The 22,853-nt window shown below is 42.0% G+C and overlaps 1 pseudogene; it reads left to right on the top strand.

Moving 5' to 3' along the window:
• Positions 1-3,828: 3,828 nt before the first annotated feature.
• Positions 3,829-22,853, top strand: part of LOC102866924 — a 147,615-nt pseudogene continuing 128,590 nt past the window's right edge.

The following is a 22,853-nucleotide window of genomic DNA, read 5'->3' on the forward strand; positions in this document are numbered from 1 at the left end:
ACGACAACAGCTACAATCTGGTGTTCCTTGGTGGTGCCAATGACTGCCATGCTTAGCTGTTCGCTGTAAGTTTGGAGGCTTACGTCTACCAGATGCATCTCGGAAGAAAAGGCTGCTGACTTACTTTGAAAAATCTGGCCTTGAAAGCCTTCAGACCAGTCTTTTCAGTCAATTGCTATGCATCTGAGAGCTAGACAATAAAGATGACAGGGAAAAAAACACTGATGTCTTTGAGTTGTGGTGTTAGAGTAAAGCACTGAGCAACCTATGGGCTGCCAAAGGAACAAACATGTATGTCTTTGAGAAGGTATTTCTGGAGTGTTCCTTGGAGGCAAAGGTGATAAAGCTTCCTCTCACATCCTTTGGTTACATTCCTAGAAAAAGTTATTCCTTAGAGAAGAACATCATGCTTGGGAAGGCGGAGGCCCTGCAAAAGAGAGGAAGGCCCTCAAGCAGATGGATTGACACCGGGACTGCAGCAATGGGATCAAGTATGTCAGAGATTGTGAGGATGGCACACGCTAGGAAAGGGTTCAGACCTGTTGTTCACTATGAATTGTACTTGAATCGACGGCACGTAGCACTACCACCACCACCAATTAAAATCCTAGGAAACACAGTTTCATTCGGACATACATGGAGTCAACCTTGAGTCAAAATCCACTCCACAGCAACTAGGAAAGAGAGAAAGAGGAAGAAAAAGAGACAGATCACAAGTATAATTTATTTGCGATATGAAGAAAGGTATTTTCTAGAGAAGATTTGTCCTAGGATGGCTGCCTTAAGCCTTAGTATGAACCGATGCTTATATAGCTCTTACTAAAGGTAAGCAGTGATTCTGTTTCACATTTCATTTACTCATTTAATCCTCACAATTACCTAACAGGAGGTTGTTGTGGTGGTGTACCATCAAGTCAAAAACAACTCGTAGCTGACCCTGCAATAGATTCGTAGAGGAAGTAAATGGAGGAATAAGAAATTGTCCTTTTCTCCCACGGAGCAGTTGATGGGTTCATATCCAGTGTCTTTGGGCTGACAGTGACACTCTTACCAGTAAGCTACCACAGCTCTCTACCTAACAAGATAAGAACTCTTGTGATGCCCATTGCACAAGTAGGGAAACTGAGACTTAGAGAAATGACTTGTCCGTTTCGTTAACGTCCGAGTTAGGATTTGAACCCACACCACCTGGTTCTGCAGCACATGCTTACAACGAATACACTATACTGTTTCTTTTGTGTGCTTGCATGACGATGACCTTGTGTGGACCAGTGTAGGGGAGCTAGAACAGAACTATCTCCAGAGCTCGTATGCCAGTCATTTACTTATTGAACTGTATGTACGTGATTGATCTGAGAATTTGCTGCATTTGAGTTCACTGACAATATTTTAAAAATGCAGCAGTCTTACATAAAATCTATATTTACATCTCCTGTCGAGAGGAACTAAACATTAATAAAAACACTGGGATCAAAGGCTCATGACAGCAAGTGGCTTGTGCACCTGTGTCATACTCTTCATAGCTTGGTGCAGACCTCTCCACTACCTGCAGCATTCCCAACCCTGAATCACCTCTTGTCTACTCCTAGCCCACTGCATTCATTTATGCCTCCCACCCATTTGGAAATATGTACGCTAAGGACATTTGTAGTTTGTGACTCCTGCTCCAGAAACGAGAGACTTTTCTCTAAGTTCTAGTTAGATTTATACTGTTGACCTTGGGGAAGATCCCTTAATATACCCAAGAGCCTTTTTACTTTTCAAAGTTAGGGATAAAAATAAAGCTTCATTTATTTCCTATCTGGATTGGAAGAGAGTAGTGTTTATCCTGATTATCGTCAGGATCAGCTGCAGTGGTGGCTGGGAACTCACTTTATAAACCACAAAGTCCATTTGTGATTTAAGATCATTTTTAGATTCACGAAGCACTTTATTCTTTAAAACTACTTTTATCTAAAAGGCTGCTTTGGAGGAGATAAAATAGGCTGGAAAGGCTTGACTACTTTTCTAGCCTATGCTTTCTAAAGATTCGGAAACAGAGGACCAAATGGGTTAAATGATTAATCAATCTCATGTTGGTTAGGGAACTGTGGTAGCCTAGTGGCAAGGAGCTGGGCTCCCAACTCAAAGGCATATGGTTGGGATCCACGAGCTGCTTTGCAGAAGAAAGATGAGAAGTCTCCTCCCATGTGATTTACCGCCTCTAAAAACTAGCTGGAGGAGAATCAGCTATGAGTCGATTCTGACTAGATGGTACATAACAAGCTGCTTAGCCATGTAGGGCTAACAGCGAGATTAGAACTCAAATCTGACTCATAGAAGAAAGCTCTTCATCCAAAACAGAATGTTGCTTTTTCCCAAGTAACTGTGTCCCCAGACTCTAAGTTATCAACTGGAGGTTAAATTTCAAAAAGGGCTTTTATATCCTTGGAAGCAATGTTGGCAATCATAATGGTAGAACGGAAAAAATAAAACAAAGTCATACTAGGCTAGGAGCCCTGCCTTTAAGTTTTACAATAGGCTCTGTGACTCACTATCTTTGTGACCCTCGGTCAGTACTGGCATCCTTTGGGAAAATGCTATTGTTCAGTCTTTCTCATAAAGTTGCTGTGAAAATTAAATGACATAATTTCAGTAACAATAGGATTTCAATGTAAATGAAGGTAAGGATATGCGTCTACATTAACCTCTTGCCAAAACCAAAACCTAAAGGGCGTGATACAGATCGATCTCTCTTTTTCACATATTTTGATAGTCTTTCAGTAAGACTTATAAGAAGGACTCTAAATGCTTTTTGTGGAAGATCAAACACTGCAACCTTCAATATGGATTGACTCTCAACATCATGGAGACAAACGTCTCCAAGTCACCAGTGAACCAACAAGCAATATCATGATAGACAGAGAAAAGGTTGAAGTTGTCAGTGATTTTATCTTGGATCCACAGTATTCACTCTTTGTACCAGCAGTCAGGAGATGGTATTGCCTTGGGAAAGTTAGCTGTCAGGGACCTCTCTAAATCACTGAGGAGCAATGACATCAGTTTGAAGACAAAATTGCACCTGATTCAGTCTACGGCCTTTTCAATCACTGGGTATGTATCTGAAGAGTGGACAATGCATAAGAATGACAGAAGAATTGATACTTTGAGCTATGGTATTGGAGAAGAGTCCTGAATTTACCATGGACTGCCAAAAAGAACAGATATGTACTTGACAAAGGGCAGCCAGAGTACTTCTTGCAGGTAAAAATGACAAAGCTTCCTCTCACGTACGTTGAGTATGTTTCTTCTTTGTTGTTATTCTGTTCCATCAAGTCAGAATCAACCCATCTCTCTTCTTCAGAGCAGCTGATGGATTCAAACCACTAACCTTTGGGTTGGCCGTGCAACTCCTTATCACTAAGCCACCAAAGTTCCTTGGGCAAGTTGCTAGGAGAGGAAAGGGACAGACATCATGATTGGCAAAATCGAGGGTCAGAGAAAGAGAGGAAGGCCCTCATCCAGGTGGTCGACACAGTGACTGCAACAACAATGGGCTCAGGTGGATTAGAGATGACGAGGATGGCTCAGGAGAGGACAGGGCTCGGATCGGTTGTCACAGGGTCACTGAGAGTTGTACTTAACTCGAACAGTAACAAAAACAACAGTAGTGTCAGCCATTGGGGGGGTTGTTGCCAAGGCAACAGATGACACGCAAATAAAGTGATTTTTTTAGGGGGATTGTTGTCGAAAAATGAGGGAAGGTGTTCCATTTGAGGATTGTTTACTTTTCATGTTGAACAAGAGTAAATAATTTTAGTCTGCCTTTCTGAGAACAAATCCATCCTTATGACCAGCTCCAGTGTGCTCCGTAGAGCTGCCCAGAAGAGTGAACTTGGGTCCGACGACGAGGCCTTGAACTTTGAGTCAGTTCCTCAGAAACGGCGATCCTGGGCAAGTGATTTTCTCTCTCTGAGCCCCAGCTGGACTGTCAAAATGAAAGGGTATTTTTGGCAGTAAAATAACCATTTACCTTAGTTTCCTTCCTATCCAAGACCTGGGGACATTTTCTAGATTGAGATAGAGAGACAGAGTTGTTTATCGTTGAGACAGAATCAACTCATATGTGACCCTCCAACTGGGTTTCAAAGGCAATAGATTGCACGAAGAGAATGCCCATCCCTCACCCACGGAGCAGCTGGTGAGTTTGAACTTATGCCTTTAGAATGCAGTATGGCTTCTTGGTCAACAGAGCTCTCTCTCTCGTGTGTGTGTGTGTGTGTGTGTGTGAGAGAGAGAGAGAGAGAGAGAGAGAGAGAGAGAGAGAGTTTATATACATATTCTCATCTCTCTCCTCTTCATTAACCTCTCCTCAATTACCTCATTACCTCTCCTCTGTCTGCTCTTCCCTTTCCTCTTCATGTTGGTGAACCAAGTTGACTCCTCTCTGTTTTACCCCAAGTCACCCTGCCCACACTGAGGGCATTTCTTTCCCTCGGGGTAAGAATACTAAGTGAATAAAAGCAAGGTCCATAATAGCAAGGAAGTCATATCCACTGAATGAAATCTGGTCTCTGCCTCTGAATTAATGCCAGCGGAAGTATTTGGATAAACTCTGCTGTCTCTTTTCCTTACAGAGTCTCTTGGCTCCTGGAAACATTCTGGTCACACTAAACAAACAATTCACTGAAGAAAAGGGGAGGGGGGGTGTTGGGAACTGGCTGCTGGCTCTCTCTTTCTAGTTAATGAATTGAATTGATACAGGAACTTCATCGTGTTCTCAGGGAAATCCTGTTGGCTGGGGCTCATTCCTCAGGCCCAGTAAATTTAGGTCACAGCCCAGTGAAGAACAATTACAGATCCTTAATGAAAGATCATTTACCCAGTGACATCGAGCAGGACAGCTGGGCAGGCGTGCTTATTTTCTTGTTAATTTTGTGGGGGTGGAGGGCCATGAAGTGGAGATGACTGTTGACAGAAAGTCACTTTCTGACCTTGTCTATGTCTGCTGGTCGGCCTGCTTTGTGGCATATGCCACTCTGTGGTTTTACAGCAAAAGGAAACAGATTCTAATGCAAGTCCCACAGCCCTCTTTCCTAAATTCAGAAAGGATAAAGGAACCTAATACAGGAGGGTAAGGGAAGAAACAATTCAGAGGTCCTGCCTTTGAATGCTCGATGCATATACTTCCCCTACATTGATCTTTCTCTTTCCTGCTCTCAGCCTGCGCTCGGAGTTTTGAAGGCACAGTGGTTAAACATTTGGTTGGTAGATGAAAGTTTGGGTGTTCGCACCAACGAGCTCCACAGGAGGTAAAAAATGTGGCAGTCTACACCTACAAAGACCTGCAGCATCAGGGATCCCGTGGCTCAGTTGTTCTCTGTCATGTAGGGTGGTTATTAGCTGACATCGACTCAGTGGCAGTAGAAGACTAGTGAAGTCAGCGTCTAGAAGAGTAGGAAGGAGGGGTAAGATGGGATTCCATTAGAACCGGGGTTCTTGGGTCAGCTTTTTCCATACTCTACTGGAAGATTGTTTCTTTCTGATATTTTAAAAGCAGCGATTTGGTCATTAAGCTTAAGTAGATTTTATGTCCCCGACATCCTTGAATTGTGTTTAAAACAGGTTTTTGGCCGACATCTATATCATGATGAGTCCTAAATATCTCTTAAACATACATTTCTCTTCTGAATTTCAGACTCATATTTCAAACTGAACTTCACTTGAATGTCTTATCAATGTTTCAGTCAATAAGCTACGAATTAGCTATTTCTCTTCAAAGTAAATCTGTTTCTCCTTCTTATTTCCCATTTTAGTTATGTGTGAGATCACTATCCCAGCAATTGGTCAAAATGAGGATTCTAGAAACCATCACTGACTTCACCTCTTTATCCTTCCTGTCTCTCTGGAGTTCAGGCACCATCATCTCTTACCCAAAATGACTACAGTGGCCTCTGAACTTTCTCTCTTCCCTTAAATTTCCCTCCTCTACTTATTGATTCTCTCTACTTGAGCTTTCCTAACTTCACAGAGAGAGCTAATTATCCCTCTTTTTTTCCCCCTGGAAGTTTTTAAATGGGGACACTGTATGAAAGTTAAGATCTAATTCATCTAATTCTCTATCTTCTTTTTCACTATTTTATCTCAGGTAAATTGTTCCTAAGTTTCCAACTACACCATGCTTTTTCATGTTTCTAAGAATTTTCCATGATCATCTCAATACTAGAATTCCTTCTTTAACATTTTTTTTCTATTTCGCTTACCCAGCTAACTTTTAATTATATTTCAAGATTTTATTCAGTCCTGAAATTCTCTCCAAGAAGTTCTAATTTCTGTCCATATTCTGTGAGACGTCATTTCATGTGTGCAAGTGTCTTCTAGATATAGTCACTGCATTGCTTGAAAATGTCTTCATATTAAATTTTAAGCATCTTGGGGGTAGAAATTAAGCCTTAACGTGCTTCTACTTTTAAAGTGGCATGAGTTAAGCATTGAATTCTGTGGTTTTCATGGGCATCTTGGTTCAAATTGGTTTTGTGAGGCTTTCACCCTTGACTTTCACCACATGAGTGAATGGGAATACACAAATAGGGCATGAGGGGATTGGCCAATTTCAGCATCCAGCCAGGCTTAAATTGAGCAAGCTCAGTGGCAGATGATGAGATTATTATTCTCAGCAAGAAAGAAGAATTAGAGTGTCCTGTCAGAGTCTATTTTGACTGGAGACCCCTGAGCTACTATGTTGTTGTTGTTGTTATGTGCCTTCGAGTAATGTGCCACCCAATGGCTTGAGACTTAGGGCTTGTTAAGGGGAGTGAGGTGTTGAATGGTGTAGGCAGAAGGAGAAAGGGATGCTGGTGGAGTAGGTAAAGGGGTGGGTCAAGACACAAGTGCAAAGGAGGGTGGCAACATCAAATCTATCAGTCATTTCTCTAATTGAGTAAATGTCTTTCATCTGCTCCTTTCTATAAAACACTTGTCTGTCAGATACTATTGTTGTTGTTGTTGTTAAGTGCCGTCAAGTCATAGGCGATTCATAGCGACCCTATGAACAAAAGTCCTTGACACTTGCATGGGTGACTTTCATCCTTTCTCCAGGTTCATAGGGTTTCCGAAGGCAAGCTATTTATGGAAGTGGATGCCACTCCTGTTTCCAGGCTTGTTTCAACCGGGAAGCACTGCCAAACACTGTCCACCATGGGTAACAGTTATCACATTTGACACATCAGTGTCACAGTGTTCAGCTTCAGCTTCACAATGACCACAAGATAAGACTAAGAAAAGAAAAAAATTACGATAGACTAGGAAGAAGGAATGGCCATCTACTTCTGGAATAACAGGCCTTCGAAAACCCTCTGTATAATATAGAGCACACTTAGACTAGCAGACATGGTAATTGAGGCTGAGATCTCAGATATGGAAACACAAAGAAGGAGAAACACCTGTAAGGTGACACTCATAACTGGAACGTGGAATGTGAGCTACTAAGACCAGGGCCTAAATGTGAGAAGCACAGAATCTGAGGCCATGGGGAAACAAGACTGACTATAGACGGCCACCCTATGGAACCAGAGCCAGGGCAGAGGGGCTTTGCCCAAGCTGACTGGAGGACTAAGGGCGGGTGAGGTCTCATAGTTGGCAAGAATAAGAGAGCTTTGCAGTATTGACATAAAACCTAAAAGCAAAAGGGCAAAAGGCCTGAGAAACAAACCTAAGAAGCTGTCCTGACTGGAGAGTTTTATTCTGTTTCCAATCCAAATTATAACTCGCTAACTTCCCTCAGGAAACCTTACAATTGTGACTAGCGTTTCCAATGAGCTCTGTGTGGCCATTGTAATGAATTAGCAGACATAAAAGGGGAAGAGCAAGATCTCTGGGAAGGATAACTGATGTACGAATTTCAGAAGTAGATATGGGAGTGAAGGGTATGTCTGATCTCATGGGAATCAGTTTTGTGGCACTCTGGTGGCCTAGTGGTAAGGAGTTAGGCTGCCAACTCAAAGGCAGGGAGTTCCAATCCACCAGCTGCTCCATGGGAAAAAGATGAGAAATCTCTTCTCCTGTGATTTACAGCCTCAGAACACCCCCTGGAGGGTCAGCTATGAGTTGTTTCTGACAGGCCAGCACATAAAAATAATAACAATGTTGTAAATGGGGACTGTCAATTGGAGGGAGATCTATCAACAACATGCATTATGCAGGTGGCACAACCTTGCTTGTCAAAACTGAGGAGGGCCTGAAGTGTTTGCTGCAGAAGGTCAAGGATTATAGTCTTCAATATGGATTAAAGCTCAAAAAAACCAAGCAAACAAAAAAAGATTAAAAAATATTCTCAAGGTACATGGTTCAAATCCATCAGATGCTCTGCTAGAGAAGGAGGGGCAATCTCCTGCTGGACCAGTCAGATCTGATTTGATGATACACACACCAAAATAATAAATAAATTTAAAAAAAAAAAAGATTGTCTCCGCTGGGCCAGTTGGCAGGCAGCACCATGTTTGGTGGAGAAGAGATTGAGGTTGTTAACGATTTCAGCTTCCTTGGCTCCCCGTCAACACTCTTGGCACCAGCAGTCAGGAAATCAAAAGATGGATGAGAAGCTGACATCGTGCAACGTGCTGCTGACATGTAAGAGCAAACTGCACCATCCTCATCACTCTCATCTATCTATTTATGATGTGGGGAGATTGGGGGTTCTACCCCCCCTTTCTTCTTTGCACTTCTCTCTTCCATTCGTGTATCCTTTTTAAATTGCATTATCTCTTTTCATCGTCCTTGATTTGTGCCCATCAGGGCTTCCTAAATTAATTATTAGAATTGATGGTTCTGGAGACCTAAATTTATGACGTGATCAACATATACTGCTGTCAGGAGCCATCAAGTTGTCTCCCCAACCCGTGACCCTGTGCACGACAGAGCGAAACCAGGCCCCGTGTTGCTCGTTCTCGTTATCTCTGCTGTGCTGAACCCATTGCTGAGTCACTGTATTGTCCAAACTCACTGAGGGCCTTCCTGTCTTTTGCCGACCCTCTGCTTTATCAAGCATGGAAAAAAAAAATCTTCCATGAAGAACAATAAAAGTGACAAAAAGGATGAACTGCACTGCAAAAGTTTACTGTCTGGACCTCGTCAGAGTTCTGAAGAGCAATGATGTCAGTCTGGAGACTACGGTGTGCCTGATCCAGGCCATGGTCTTGGCAATTACTTGCTATGCATCAGAGAGCTGGACAATGACAGAGGACGACAGGATTGATGCCTCGAGTTGTGGTGCTGGAGAAGAGTCTTGAACATACCATGGAACTGACAAGAGAGCAAATAGGTCAATCCTGGAGAGGGTGAAACCAAGTTTCTCCTTGAAGGTAAGGATTTTGAAGCTCCATCTCAAATATTTTGGGCATGTTTCCAGAAGGGACCAGTCCTTGGAGAAGGAGATAATGCTTGGATGGGTGGAGGGACAGCACAGGAGAGGACTTGGAGGAAAACTCCCTGGAAGAGATGGATTAACACAGTAACTGCGGTAATGAGGATAGGTGTGTTATGTTCAGTGAGATTGGCTCAGGACAGGGCTGGGTTCAGAAGTATTGTGCATAGGGCCTCTGAGTTCTATGTAACTTGATGGCACATAACAATATCTAAAACTTTAGCAGTTTTAACTCTCTAGCTTAGTGGCAAGAAGCTGTGTTGTAATCCTGAAGGCACACAGTTTGGGTCCAACAACTGATCTGAAGGAGAAGGGTAACTCTCCTCCCGTGCAATTAACTGCATATGAAAAGCCACTGAAGGGCTAGCTATGGGTTGGTTCTGACTCTACTGTACGCAACAACAACAATAAGTTTCTCCTCCATGGGGAAAAAAGATGTGGTAGGTTGCTCCTGGAAAGATTTCCAAGCTCAGAAACCCTATGAGGCAGTTCTATGCCCCACGGGGTCTATATGACTCCTAATGTTTACAACAGCTGTGTTTTATCATGTAACCCAGGTCTTGAGCATGTCACTTCCTGAGTAAATATTTTTGTTTTCAATTTAAGAATAAAAACGCATGAACTAAATGCTGTGGGAACAAAGAGAAGACAATAACAAACATAAAAATGACGTAATTATTCAAATAGTAATTCTATTTTGGTATGTGATACTATGCAATGTTACATTCTGATTCACAGATTTAAGAGGCAATGAGCTACACTATAAAGTAGCAGGGGGCTCTGGTGCCCTAGTGGTAAGAAGCTGTGCTGCAATCGCAAGGTTCGAATCCACCAGGTAGTCCACAGGAGTTCGCTGTGTGATTTATTACCCCTGAAAATCCACTAGAGAGTCAGCTATGAGTAGATTCTCACTCAAGGCATACAACAACAACATAAACTAACTAACATACCCCAAAGACGGAGATTTAGGACAAGGACAATAGGGAGGCTGATATTCTAATTCTTTGTTAATTTTAAAAGATACATGGAAGCCAGAGTTCAGTCTTGGATCCATTGTTGTTGTGTCCCATAGAGTCAGAACCAATCCACAGCTGACCCTCCAGCGGGTTTTCAGAGGCAGTTAATAACATGGGAGGAGACTGCCCATCCTTCTCCCTTGGAGCAGCTGGTGGCCTCGAACCATGTGCCTTCAGGATTACAGTGCAGCTTCTTGCCACTAAGCCATCAGAGCTCACTCACTGCTTACAAGATTTACAATCCTGGGAAATTTTATTTTTTTATCCACAGAGTCCAGTGGTCTCCTGAGTTGAGAAAGAAGAAACCATTTTAAGGTTAAATGGAAGTGGCTAGAATCGTTTGGGCCAAAGTATTAGAAAAGATATAATGCTCCAGAAATCTGCATGATTCACTCTCCTGGGTTTCAGGTGCAACAGAAACCTGTATATTCACAGAGTGTAACTCCATGGGGCTGGGCGAAGAATAATTTCTTCAGGAAAGAACAATTATCTGGGAGTTCTAAGAAAAAAAAAAATCCCCAGAGCTCACACAAGGCTGGAGAATTGGTTAAATTCTGGCCAGAACACCTTGTTGAATACACAGGGATTTTGTAACAAATGCCAAGAGGATCACACTTAGCAGGAGGCGCCAAACTAGCCTCAGAGCAGCCCTAGAAAAAGCTTAAAAACAAACCTAGGAAAGATCAAATGGTGTCTCCTGACTTAGGAATTCTCCTTCAGAGCCTCAGTTTCTGAATAAAAAAAAAAAAATCTTTTTCTTGGTAATCATTGAGTAGTAATTAAAAGAAAGGAACCTTATAATAGATGGCGTTTGTTGAATTGTTACCCTCTATTGGACACCGCTTGTATGCCTGTTAAATTTTATATATATAAAATATATATATACAAACATACATACATACATACACACACACACACACACACTATTTATGATGGGTCTCATTCTGCTCTCGGAAAAGTACTGTTCTCAGGTGTTACAGGTTATATTGTGTTCTCCTCAAACGTGTTAGAATTCTACCCCCCTATACCTTTGAGTACATTACAACACACAGCATTCACCTTTCACTTCATGTGGTGGAATAGCATTCCACAGCATCATCTAATGAAATGTCAATTAATTGAATTCAAAGAAGTCAGTGAAGATGGATAATAGACCTAATCCATCTGAGTTGTAAGAAGGTATAGACAGTCCAAGAGACATCAGCATAGTAGGATAGACAGATGCTATGTGGGAATTGCCTTGAAATCCAGAAACTCCAATGAACCAAGGAGCATGTGATAGTATTGACAAGGAAAGAGTTGGAATGACAGAGACCTTGATTTGGATTTTTAGTCTTCATGACTGAGAAAATTAGTTTCTGTTTTTTCGAGTCAGTTATTATATTGTATGCTACATCCAGGCATGCGGATGTAAGAAGATGAATGTGAACTACAGTCAGACACCAGGATCAAAGCTAACGTAGACTTTTCTCTTTGTTATTATTGTTGTTATGCACTGTGGAGCAGACAATGACTCATAGCAATCTTATGAACCACAGCCCTGGCCCTTGCCCTTTCCTGAGCCAACCTCACTATCTCTGATGCACCTGACTCCATTGCTACAGTCATTGTGTCTATCCATATCCCTAATGTCACACATAAGCAACATCTTTCTGAAGATGATAAAAAAACCCAACAAAACCATTGATAGAGTGTTGCCAGAAATACAGTCTGGGTTTAGAAGAGGCCATGGCGCTAGGAATAACAGTCCCAATGTCAGATGGATCTTAGCTAAAGGAAAAGAGTGCCAGAAAGCTGTCTATTTGTGTTTTATCGAATATGCAAAGGCATCTGACTGTGTGGCTCACAACAAATTGTGGCTAACATTGGAAAGAATGGGAATCCCCAAACACTTGATTGTGTTCATGCAAAACCTGGGCCAGGAAGCTGTTGTATGAACAGAGCAAGGGAAGACTGTATGGTTCAAAATCAAGAAAGGAATGCATCAGATACAGATCCTTTCTTCATACTTTTTCAATCTATATGTAGAACAGATCATTTGGAAGGCTGGAAATGTATCAGGACTGGAGGAAGACTCATCAATAACTTGTGTTATACAGATGACACTACCATGTGTACTGAAATTGGAAAGGACTTGAAGCATTGATGCAGAAAATCTATAGTCTTCAATATAGATTGCATCTCAGCATCAAGAAACCAAAGACCCTTACCACTGGGCCCATTGACAGTACCATGATGGAAGGAGAAAAGATTATGGTTGTTTAATTTCAATTTTTTTTTTCTCTCTAAGGCCACTCAGCAAAAATACATCCAATAAAATAGGAAAAGCCATACCTGAAAAGAATACATCACTTTAGCAATCACTTTAGCAGTCAGTGTATTTAGAGTTTATTGGCAGCCTTTAATCACATCTAAGGAGCCAAAAGAACAAAGAATTCCGTCTTGGGGAAAGTGCAATCAGAGTGCTCTTTGGAGGCAAGGATGGTGAAACCCAACTCCTTTGGCTTCAGACATATTTTCAGGAAGAACCAGTCCTTAGAGAAAGGCTTCATACTGGAAAAGCAGAGCAGCAACAAAAGGGAGAGAGGCCCACAATGAGGGAGACTGACACAGCGACTGACACAGAGGGCTTGAGTATGACAGAGAGCACGAGGATGGTATTGGGTAGGGAAAGGTGCAGATCTGTTGTATTTGAAAGGGTCACGTAAGTAGCTATTGACTTAAAGGCACCGAACAACAACAATGAACCCTAGTAGCCCAGTAGTTAAGTATTTTGCTGCTAGCAGAAAGGTCAGTGGTTCAAACCCACCAACTATTCCACAGGAGAAAGGTGAGTTGGTCTGCTTCCAAAAACCCTTATGCCCTTGGAAACCCTAAGGGCCAGTTCTACTTTACTTCTGGATCAGTATGGACAAAAATTTACTGAACAACTTGGAGGAGCATCAGTCCAGAGACGATATCTTCTTCATTTTTTTGTACCAGTAATCAAGCATAGCATCTGCTCAAGAGTGGACTTACAATCATGTTTATTTCATTAAATCAGGTTCAGAAAACGTTCATTCATTTGCAAGAGGAATTAGGTGGTAATGAAATATTATGCTGGTTCCTTTCTGTAGAGGAATCAAATAACCTGCTGTATGAATGCAATGAACTTTCTTGCTTAGCATTGGGTAAGCAAATTCTTTTTCCAAAAGCAAATTAGTGCTAACCTTTCCTCCACCACTTTGAGCATGTAAGATCTCAAAGCACTCTGTTGGGACAGTTGGGTGACATAGTGAAATGTTGTGACATCTCAGAATGAGGAACCACGACACCCAGAGATTAAAATAAGGCAAAAGCCAGCCAAGAGGATAGAAAGGTTGTTTGAATGTATTTTAGAGAAAAAGTTTGGATATTCTGGAAGGAAGGAAATTCCAATTTTATATCAACTTCTTTGTACCTTGACTGTCCACTCTTCCACAGCCTGTGTTAACAGGAGAAGAAAACTTTCCATGGACTTGATCTTCACTCTTGGACTTGCCAGACTCTCAGAGCACATAGAAGATCATCCTCATCACTTAGCAATTGCATCTTGGAATTCAGACTGACCTTGGCACTGTCTTGGGGAAGTGAGAAGAACTTGGGCAAGCCTCTTGTCTTCTCAGAGCCTTGGTTTCCTTGTCAGCAAAACGGAGAGGTGAATTCTCACTTTGGGAGTTGTCATGAGGTTTAAACCACACAGCACTGAGTGGGCAGTAAATGACAATATTAAAAACTCATTTTTAAAATCTTGTGAAATGCTTACAAAGGGCAAGTGTCATTATTGTCTTCCACATTCTATTTGCTCTGAATCCCTGCTCTGTCTTTTTTTTTCTTCCATGAATGGAGGGGTGTACACTACTAACCCTTTCACATTAAGAAGCACAACTTTTCTTATCTCTTTGCCACTGTTTTCACAGACATCATTTCCCACAAGACCTTCTTCCTGGCCTTCATGATGAGTGAGGCTCAGCCTGCAGTCAGCTTTCTCAGATGCTCTTTTTTCTCCAGGTTGTTGGTGGTCACTATACAAAAGTGCACCGTGAGTCCCTGTGTGACTCCAAAGCTCTGTTGTCATTGCTGTGTTCTGTCATGATGAAAGTGACCCAAAACTCACCCTCTGGTGTGTTTTCAGAGGGAGTAAATGACATAGGATAAGACTGACCATTGTTTTCCTGTAGCGTTGTTGTTGTTGTTGTTGTTTAATGCCGTCGAGTCGTAGATGACTCATAGCGACCCTGTGAAAGAACAGCCTGTGAGCACTGTTCATACATAGAGTTTCCAGAGGCAAGCCATTTTGGAAGTGGATGCCGTTCCTGCTTCCAGGCTTGATTTAGTCGGGAAGCTCCAGCCAACACTGTCCACCAAACCACATACCATTATGTTTGCAGTACAATTCCTTACCACTAAGCCATTAGAGCTCCCATTACACCCAATAGGTCAAAGCAAAGGTTATCTGAGTCTATTATCTTTGGGTGGGAGTTCTGGTGGCCTAGTTATAAGGAGTTGCACCGCCAACTCAAAAGTGTATGTTTTAAATCTACCAACTGCTTTGCAGGAGAAGGATGGGCAATTTCTTCCAGTGTAATCTATTGCCGATAAAAACCTGCTTACCACTCATAGCAACCGTATGTACAAGAGCCCTAAACCCTGCTCTATCCTGTGCCAACCTCCCTGAATTTGAACTAGAGACCTTTACTATCCTGCTGGCTAAAGGGCATGACGGAGTGAAGATTCGAGCTATGACAGAAGAGTACCAGGGAGACAGTACTGTTACTCATGTATTTTAAGTTGAATAAGAAATACAATGTTCAAGTCTCTTTTGCAGAAAATATAGTCTTATTTTTCAGGGTACTGTAACAATAGGTTGAGGAAACGCTTATGATAAGGCCAGATTAAAGAGGATGTGGCAGAGACAAACACTGTCTGTTTCCCAAACTGCTGCCTCATTTTGGGGACACAGTTTGACTGTCCTCAACGTTCACAGCAGACAGGTGGAGTTCAATGACTGCCTTGTGGGCAGTGGAATGTGGGTGAAAATTATCTAAGCCACTCTGGGCGTGACCTTTAGAACCCTGACCCTGTAGCTCACTTTCCCTTTCAAGTCAACTCTAAAGGACATGAGCGGCAGGTGGCAGAGTTTCAGCATAGAGGCCAGCAAAGCAAACCTCACTGGACTGTGAAGTGGGTGAGAAACTTGGGCTAAGCCTTTGAGGTACTGGGCTTTAGTATTAGCCAAGCACATCTCGCCTATTTTGAGAGGAGGTAAGAAACTATGTTTGCCTTGAAAGCTCCTTTATAGGTGGCTCCAGAAATACAGCTGAAGCTCCAGAGAGCATTAGCTCGGATTGAGGAATAACTCTTCTGGGCTAGAGCCAGAAGGAATATAGCTCTGGTGGTTAGGTCCTTAGTTTGCTCCACACATGGGGCATAGACGGGTCCCAAGTCTCCATAGTGAACACTGGTTCCAGTAATTTCTACATCACCAACTCTGAAACAATCTACTTCGTGTTTGGTAATGTTTCTTCTCCCATGACTTTTCTTTATTGTGCCTTACTTTTTTTTTTCTTCTTTCCTGATACAATCATATTTATTCCTCCTGTATCGCCCTTTTGAGGAAAGGTCACCACGAAGACCCAAACATGTCTTGAATGATATTCTGCTGGGAGAAACGCAGTGAGTGTTAAAGCGTGAGACTCCTAGTTAAATGTTGGTGGTTTGAACTCCCCAGCCAACCTGTGGGCGAATCATCTTGCCAGTGAGCTTCCATGAAGGTTTACAATCTTGGGAACCCTGCTGGCCAGTTCTACTCCTCCTTCAAATAGCTAATGAGTTGGAATCTACCAAACAGCAGTGAATGTGGCTTTGGTTTTTTGAAGGGAGGCTCCGGAAGTTACTGGGTGGCCCACATGGTTTGCTTTTGTTTACAAATCAGAAGTGGCATTTAGAGACTAGGTAGGAGCGTTACTACTGCATGGCCTGGTGACCTGGTTCCAGAAAGAGTGTAACCACGAAAATCCTATGGGGAATTTGACTCTGCGACAGATGGGATCATCAGGAGTCAGAATCACCTTAATGACAAAATGTTCAATGTTGTTGTGATTGTGTGCAAGGGAGACCACAATTGGTGATTCTGCAGGATCTGTACTTGTGAGGTAGTTAACAATTCACTTTGTTGAAGATGTTAAAAAGATATTGTCTTAATCTCTAGGGGAAAAACCATAATATTATACGCATTACAGAACCACAATATTGCCTTTGTTTCCTTTCTCCCTCTCAAAGTGATCTCCTTAAAGCAGCACTACAGGTTCGTATCTTTGTCACCCATGTGTGCCCAGCTCCTAGCACTGAGCCTGACATGGAGAGATATGTGGAGTGCCCGAGGCTTTCACCTTCCACATCCCCCAGCCATCCTTTTTTTGGCTTCTTTACCCTGTGTCTGGCATGCCGTTGAAGGCTCAATCTCTGCCACAAATGCCTGCCAATCTTCCTCTTCAGGGAGACGTTACCTAGGATAACCTCTTCAGGGTGGGCACATGGCAATGCCCGAAGGACATGCCCTGCACCCTCATGTCCATTAATTGTAACAAACAGTTGCCTCATGGTTGGGACAGGCCTCTACTCCTTCTGGCAGTGTCCAGTGGCTCTGCTGGGCCAGGAGGCTGAGTCATATTTGGAGCACACTCTACTTGTGGAGATCAGTCCCCTGGGCCAAGTGCAAGGGTGATTGGCCACAGTACCCACAATGAAACTGCTCAGCAGCCTTCTTCAAGATTTCTCTCAACTGAGAGAACTGGCCCAAAGAAGAGAAGTCTTGGACTAAGATAAATAGTGAAGACGTAGAATCACAAAGGACTCTCACACATGAAAAGGGTCTTCCCGATCCTCTCCCAGTGAAATCGCTTAATAAGTAAGAACGCCGAAGTCCAGAGAACAATCTGACTCACTTATATTTGAAATAATTGTGAAGCAAAAAAAAGCCAGGAGAAGAGTTGGGGCGCTGGAGAGGAACTAGGGCAGTGTTCTTTACATCTCAATGTCAAACAGCTGAGACGTCTTTTCCTGACAGTATGTTTTGAAACCAGAGTTTGGGCATCAATGCAATAGTTATATTGGCCAACAAAAAGTGTTTCCAATTTTACACAAGTGATCTAAACTTATTTTTAAAACCTCATCATTAGTTTGGAGAAGAGACAGCCTAGCCTTGGAGCAGCTTGTCAACTTGCTTAGAGCCTTTCAATTGAGCAAGGTCAAGACAAACTCAAAAATGACCCTGCTGATTTCTACAGCCCAGACGCTGGGTCATGCACTGCTCACAGAAAAGGTAATGTTAGTGCTACTGGGAAGCATAGGAGCTCCCTCCATACCCCAAATAGAGGAATCTTCTAAACGTCTCTTTGGTCACCATGAAATTTGAAAACTAGCAGTTTGCCTGTGTGATATATACTATAAACGTTCTTGCAGGATTTCCTTTTGCTTAAAGTGTTCAGATCCTAAGTGGTAGAAGAAAAAGAAAAAAACCAAAACAAGACACAAATCAAAATACACCAGCTTCAGCATTGGTGTCACTAAATTTGGAGTTAGCTCTGCTACCAGATTTCTTTGTGCTTTTTGTTTGTTTGTTTAAAGTTCGTCAACTCTTGTTCCTTCAAATTTCCTGTTTCTGTTAAAAAAAAAATAGAAAAAGAGATGGAATAGATAATCAATGACAAATAGAGTCACTGGAATTCCATGAGTCAATGTCTGAATCACAGTGTTGAAAATCAGGCATAGACAGCGTTGTTGCAGTGTTAATGGTTTACAGTGCTTGTCGCAGGTGTGCTAAAGTACTGATGTCTTAGATACAATGATTTGCCATCCATAGCCTGGAGGACAACTGAGGTCTCTTCAAGTTTTCATGAAGTCCAGCATAATTATAAAGAAAAGAATTAATTGGTGAGTTACTCCTTGACATAATCACAGAAGGCTGGAGTTTGTGTAAAGATCATAGCTGGTGATGTACAATGGATCCAATATGGCACCCCATAAGGAAGCAGCTTCTACTACCAACCAGAAAGGAGCAGGGTATCTTTTCTTTGCAATGACATGAAAGTATCCACAAAGTACTCCAAGTACAACTGCAAGTGGAATAGTTAATGATTCATAGGATTTGGGGAGGCTTAAAAACATTGGAGAGTTCGAGACTAACTGTGAAGAAGAGAAATTTGGTTCTCTCTTCCTTTCTGTTCTATTTCAGTGACTGTCTTCCTCTGTTGTGTTACTCAAACTTCCCCATATTTCTTTATCCTTTAAGGAGGACCTGACAGGAGTCAGGCTGACCATCTAGCAGTTTCAAGTCTGTCAGCTGGGGAGGGGGATTGCTCATCTTTCCCCCCACAGAGTTGCTGGGGGAATCGAACCACCAGAGAGGCACAAGCTTTGGGTTAGCAGAGAAAAGATACTTAACATACTTTTTAAATGGAATTTAAATGAATTATGCCCTTCTATTATTTGTCTGATTCTGTCTCTGCTTTGTCCCTACTAAGATCAGTCTAACACATTCTGTGGTAAGAGTTAGACATCTAATTAAATAAACACAAAACAGCCAGGAAGTGTTAGAAAAGATTCTGTATGTAGAGAGAACAGACAGAACATCACCCTTTCTTAGGAGTGAAGATTCATTAATTGAAGATCAAATTCCCAGGGAGAAGAAAGGTCGAGTTGAGTTTTTGAAGAATGAAAATGTCCCGTGACTTAGAGGGTTTAGAGGTCATGTTGAATTATAGAAGAATCAACCCACGTGGAGATTTAAATGTGCACTGAGAACTTAGAGTGGTTTCTTATGGCTAAAAAGCAGGCTGTGAAATGGAAAGGGTTAAGAAGAAAGATGAAGAGACAAGCAAAAGACAGATTTGGTGGGTTTTCTGTTCCACACTTTGGGATTTTCCTTCCTCCTTCTACTTACCAACAAAATTAGTTAAGGGTACAGAATTTGTGTCCTAAGAATTTATTCTCGTCACCTTGTTGGGAACAATATCAAACTGGACAAGTCTTGGAGACACAGTTTTAAATTGGGACAAAAGTTAGAACTAACGACAGCTGAAGTTTTGTAGATTTGATAAGAAATGAAGACAAAACCTCTTATGCCCATTTCAGAGAGGACAATGGATCGCAGATTGAAATGTTTACAGTTGTGGAATTGTTAAAACTTCTGATGTAAACACCATGGGCAATAACCCCATTCACTCAGGGAGAGGGGCCATAACATCTGTGCTGTTCATAGAAAGATCGTCTAAATCCTGAGCATAGTAACCTGAGCTGAAAACAGGGATTTAAAAATCATAGACACTTGAGAGAAACTAATTTCCCTCCTTTATTTTTTTTTTAGTATAACCTTTAATTTTCAAGATAATATTAGACCTAAATAGAAGATAGTGAATGGAAAACTAAATAAATAAATAAAAAAGATGGTGATTGATAAGTATTAACATTTAAAGGTGAAGAACAGAAAAGAAGCAGGAACAGTGCCCCGCAGGTATAAAGAGAACCAGGACGAAAGTTCCACTGGAGTCAGGAAAGGAAAGGATGGGAAGGAGTTAATTATCAGTAACAGCAGGAAGATAAGGAGTGAAAAAGGTCACTTGTCTGTGGCAGCTAGCAGGTCACTAGAGACCCTGAGAGAGATGTTTCTGGGGAACGAGGAGACTTGAAGCCAAATAGAAGAAGGGTAAGGAGTATGCACCATCACGTGTTTCCTTACTGTGCTGTGGAGGCTGGTTGTGTGTTAACAGCTGTGATAGTAAAGTTATCCCAGGAGGGTCATCTAGGATGGACGTGTTTTATCGGAGCTTCTAGATGAAGCTAGCTAGGAAGGAGGAGCTGGTGGAAAAACTGGTTGATGAAAACCATACGAAGAGCTGGGGAAACTACCTGATATAGTTGGTGCTGGAAGAGAAGTAGCTCAATCAAAACAGACCTGGGGAAATGTAACCATCCTCTGGGGATATTGTCTCCTAACAATAGGGATTGTTGTTGTTGTTTCGTGACATGGAGTCACCTGCGACTCATAGTGACCCTATGTACAACAGCCATAAACCCTGCTCTATCCCTTGCCAATCTCATTGTCTCTGACACACCTACCCCCATTCCTCCAGTGATGGAATCAATCCACTTCGTAAAGAGTCTTCCCCACCTGCTCTGTCCCTCCACTCTCCCAAGCATGATGTCCCTCTCCAAGGACTGGTCCCTCCTTGCAACATGTCCAATGTATGTCAGACGAAGCTTCAGAATCCTTGCCTCCAAGGAGCAGCCTGGCTTCACCATCTCCAGAACCAACTTGTTTGTTTGCCTAGAAGTCCATGGTATATTCAATATTCTTCTCCAGCACCACAACTCAAAGGCACCAATTCGGCTTCTATCATTCCTAGTCATTGTCTAACTCTGATGCACAGCAAGAGATTACAAAGTCCATGGCCTGTATCAGGTTCACCTTAGTCTCCAAACTGACATTGTTGCTCTTCAGTACTCTGGAGAGGTCTCTGACAGCAGACTTTCCTAATGCAATTCGTCTTTTAATTTTCTGGCTGCTGGTACCAAGAGTGTTGATTGTAGAACCAAGCAAACTGAAGTTGTTAACAGTCTCAATCTCTTCATCATCCATCATGATGCTGTCAACCAGCCCTGTGGGGAGAATCTTTGTATTATTGATGTTGAACTCCAATCCATATTGAAGGCTGCAGTCCTTGACCTTCTGCAGCAAATGCTTCAGTTCATCCTCAGTTTCAGAAAGCAGGGTTGTGTCATCTGCGTAATGCAGATTGTTGATGAGTCTACCTCCATTCCTGAGGTCACACTTCTCTTAGAGCCCAGCCTCCTGGACAATCTGTTCCGCATATAGATTGAAAAGATAAGATGCATCCTTGACACACACCCTTCCCGATTTCAAACAATAGCAATACCTAGGTTACCAATTCTACTCACTTACTTGGTAATAGAACTCTGGCTGGCTGTACTGTGCTTAATTAAAAACCATGAATTGGCTGTGACTCCGGCAGCTTTCTTTGCTCACTGTTGATGATAGCTACATAACATTGGGAGGAAAGCAGAATTACTGGGGGTGAGTCTCTGAGGACTTTATGAAATGATCATAGCAGCTGTGGGCGGCTTATCTCTAGACTTTACCTGTTGATAAACCTCTATGTGTTTAAGTCATCATGATTGAGCTTTGTAATGAACAACTGAATGCAATTACTAATCAACACAAAAGAGGACAATAAAAGTGGAAAAGGGAACCTTAAGTGACGAAAATTGCAATCTTGATTTTGCTACTAATTTGCTGTGTTCAGTGAGCACCTCAGTTCACTTCTGTTCACTTAACCTTTTCTCAGGTAAATGTAAATCATCTTTAGCTCTAATTTCTTTGGTTCGTGAAATATCTTTCCTTTTGTTTTTCTCTCAAATCTCATATGTTCTGTTTTATATTCTCTCAAAAAAGCAACCGGTTGAAAAGTCCATCTGAAAGGTAACTCTCTGTAAACATTTCAGATGATATCTTTATTTACTGCTTGGCTTCCTTGCCCTACGGTATAAAGATGGGCAGTGGCCTGCTGAACTTGGAAAGATGGTGTACTAAGAGGCATAGGCCAATGGTAATTAATTATATGGGATACAGAGTATATGAATAATTATATGAAACAATATAAATGAGGCATTGTATGGAACACAATGTATATGAAAGAAACCCAATATAAAGACATCATTATTATACGAAAACGAATTTTTTTTAAAAAAAGGTTTACAGCATCAGAAGCTGGGGCTGATATAGTGTTTACTGATTGTTTCTCTGACTGTTGAGTTTACCTCTGGAGAAGCTGTCTTAACTTGAAGGAATGAAGTACAAGGAAAGAGACAGAAAGGTTTCATAATGATGCAAACAGCCTGTCATAGCATCTGTATTCCCAGAGTATAACAGAGAGCCTGGCATGGAGGAGTTTCTCAAAACAATTACTAAATAAATGTGCAAGCACACCTTTGATGTTGTTGTTGTTAAGTGTCAATTGGCACTGACTCATAGTAACCCTAGGAATAATGGATTGGAACCTGACTCAGTAACCCTAGGAACAATGGACTGGAACCTTCCCCTCCGCAGGCCTTCAGCCCATGAGAGATGCCTCACAATCTCTAATATGCTTGAGGCCATTATATGCAGTAATGGTATCAATCTGTCTCATTGAGGGTCTTCTTCTCTTTCTCTGACCTTTTACCTTTCCCAGCAAGATGACCTCATTGTTACTTTGTTGTTTGTTGTTGTTATGTGCTGTCGAGTCGTTTGCGACTCATAGCGACTCTATGTACAACAGCCCTAAACCCTGCTCTATCCTGCGCCAACCGCACTGCCTCTGACACACCCATCCCGATTGGTGATTGATAAGTATTAACAT

The sequence above is a fragment of the Elephantulus edwardii genome, unplaced genomic scaffold (genome assembly GCF_000299155.1).
Source record: "Elephantulus edwardii isolate Elephantulus edwardi_28Jun2011 unplaced genomic scaffold, EleEdw1.0 scaffold00003, whole genome shotgun sequence".
In the NCBI taxonomy this organism is placed as follows: Eukaryota; Metazoa; Chordata; class Mammalia; order Macroscelidea; family Macroscelididae; genus Elephantulus; species Elephantulus edwardii.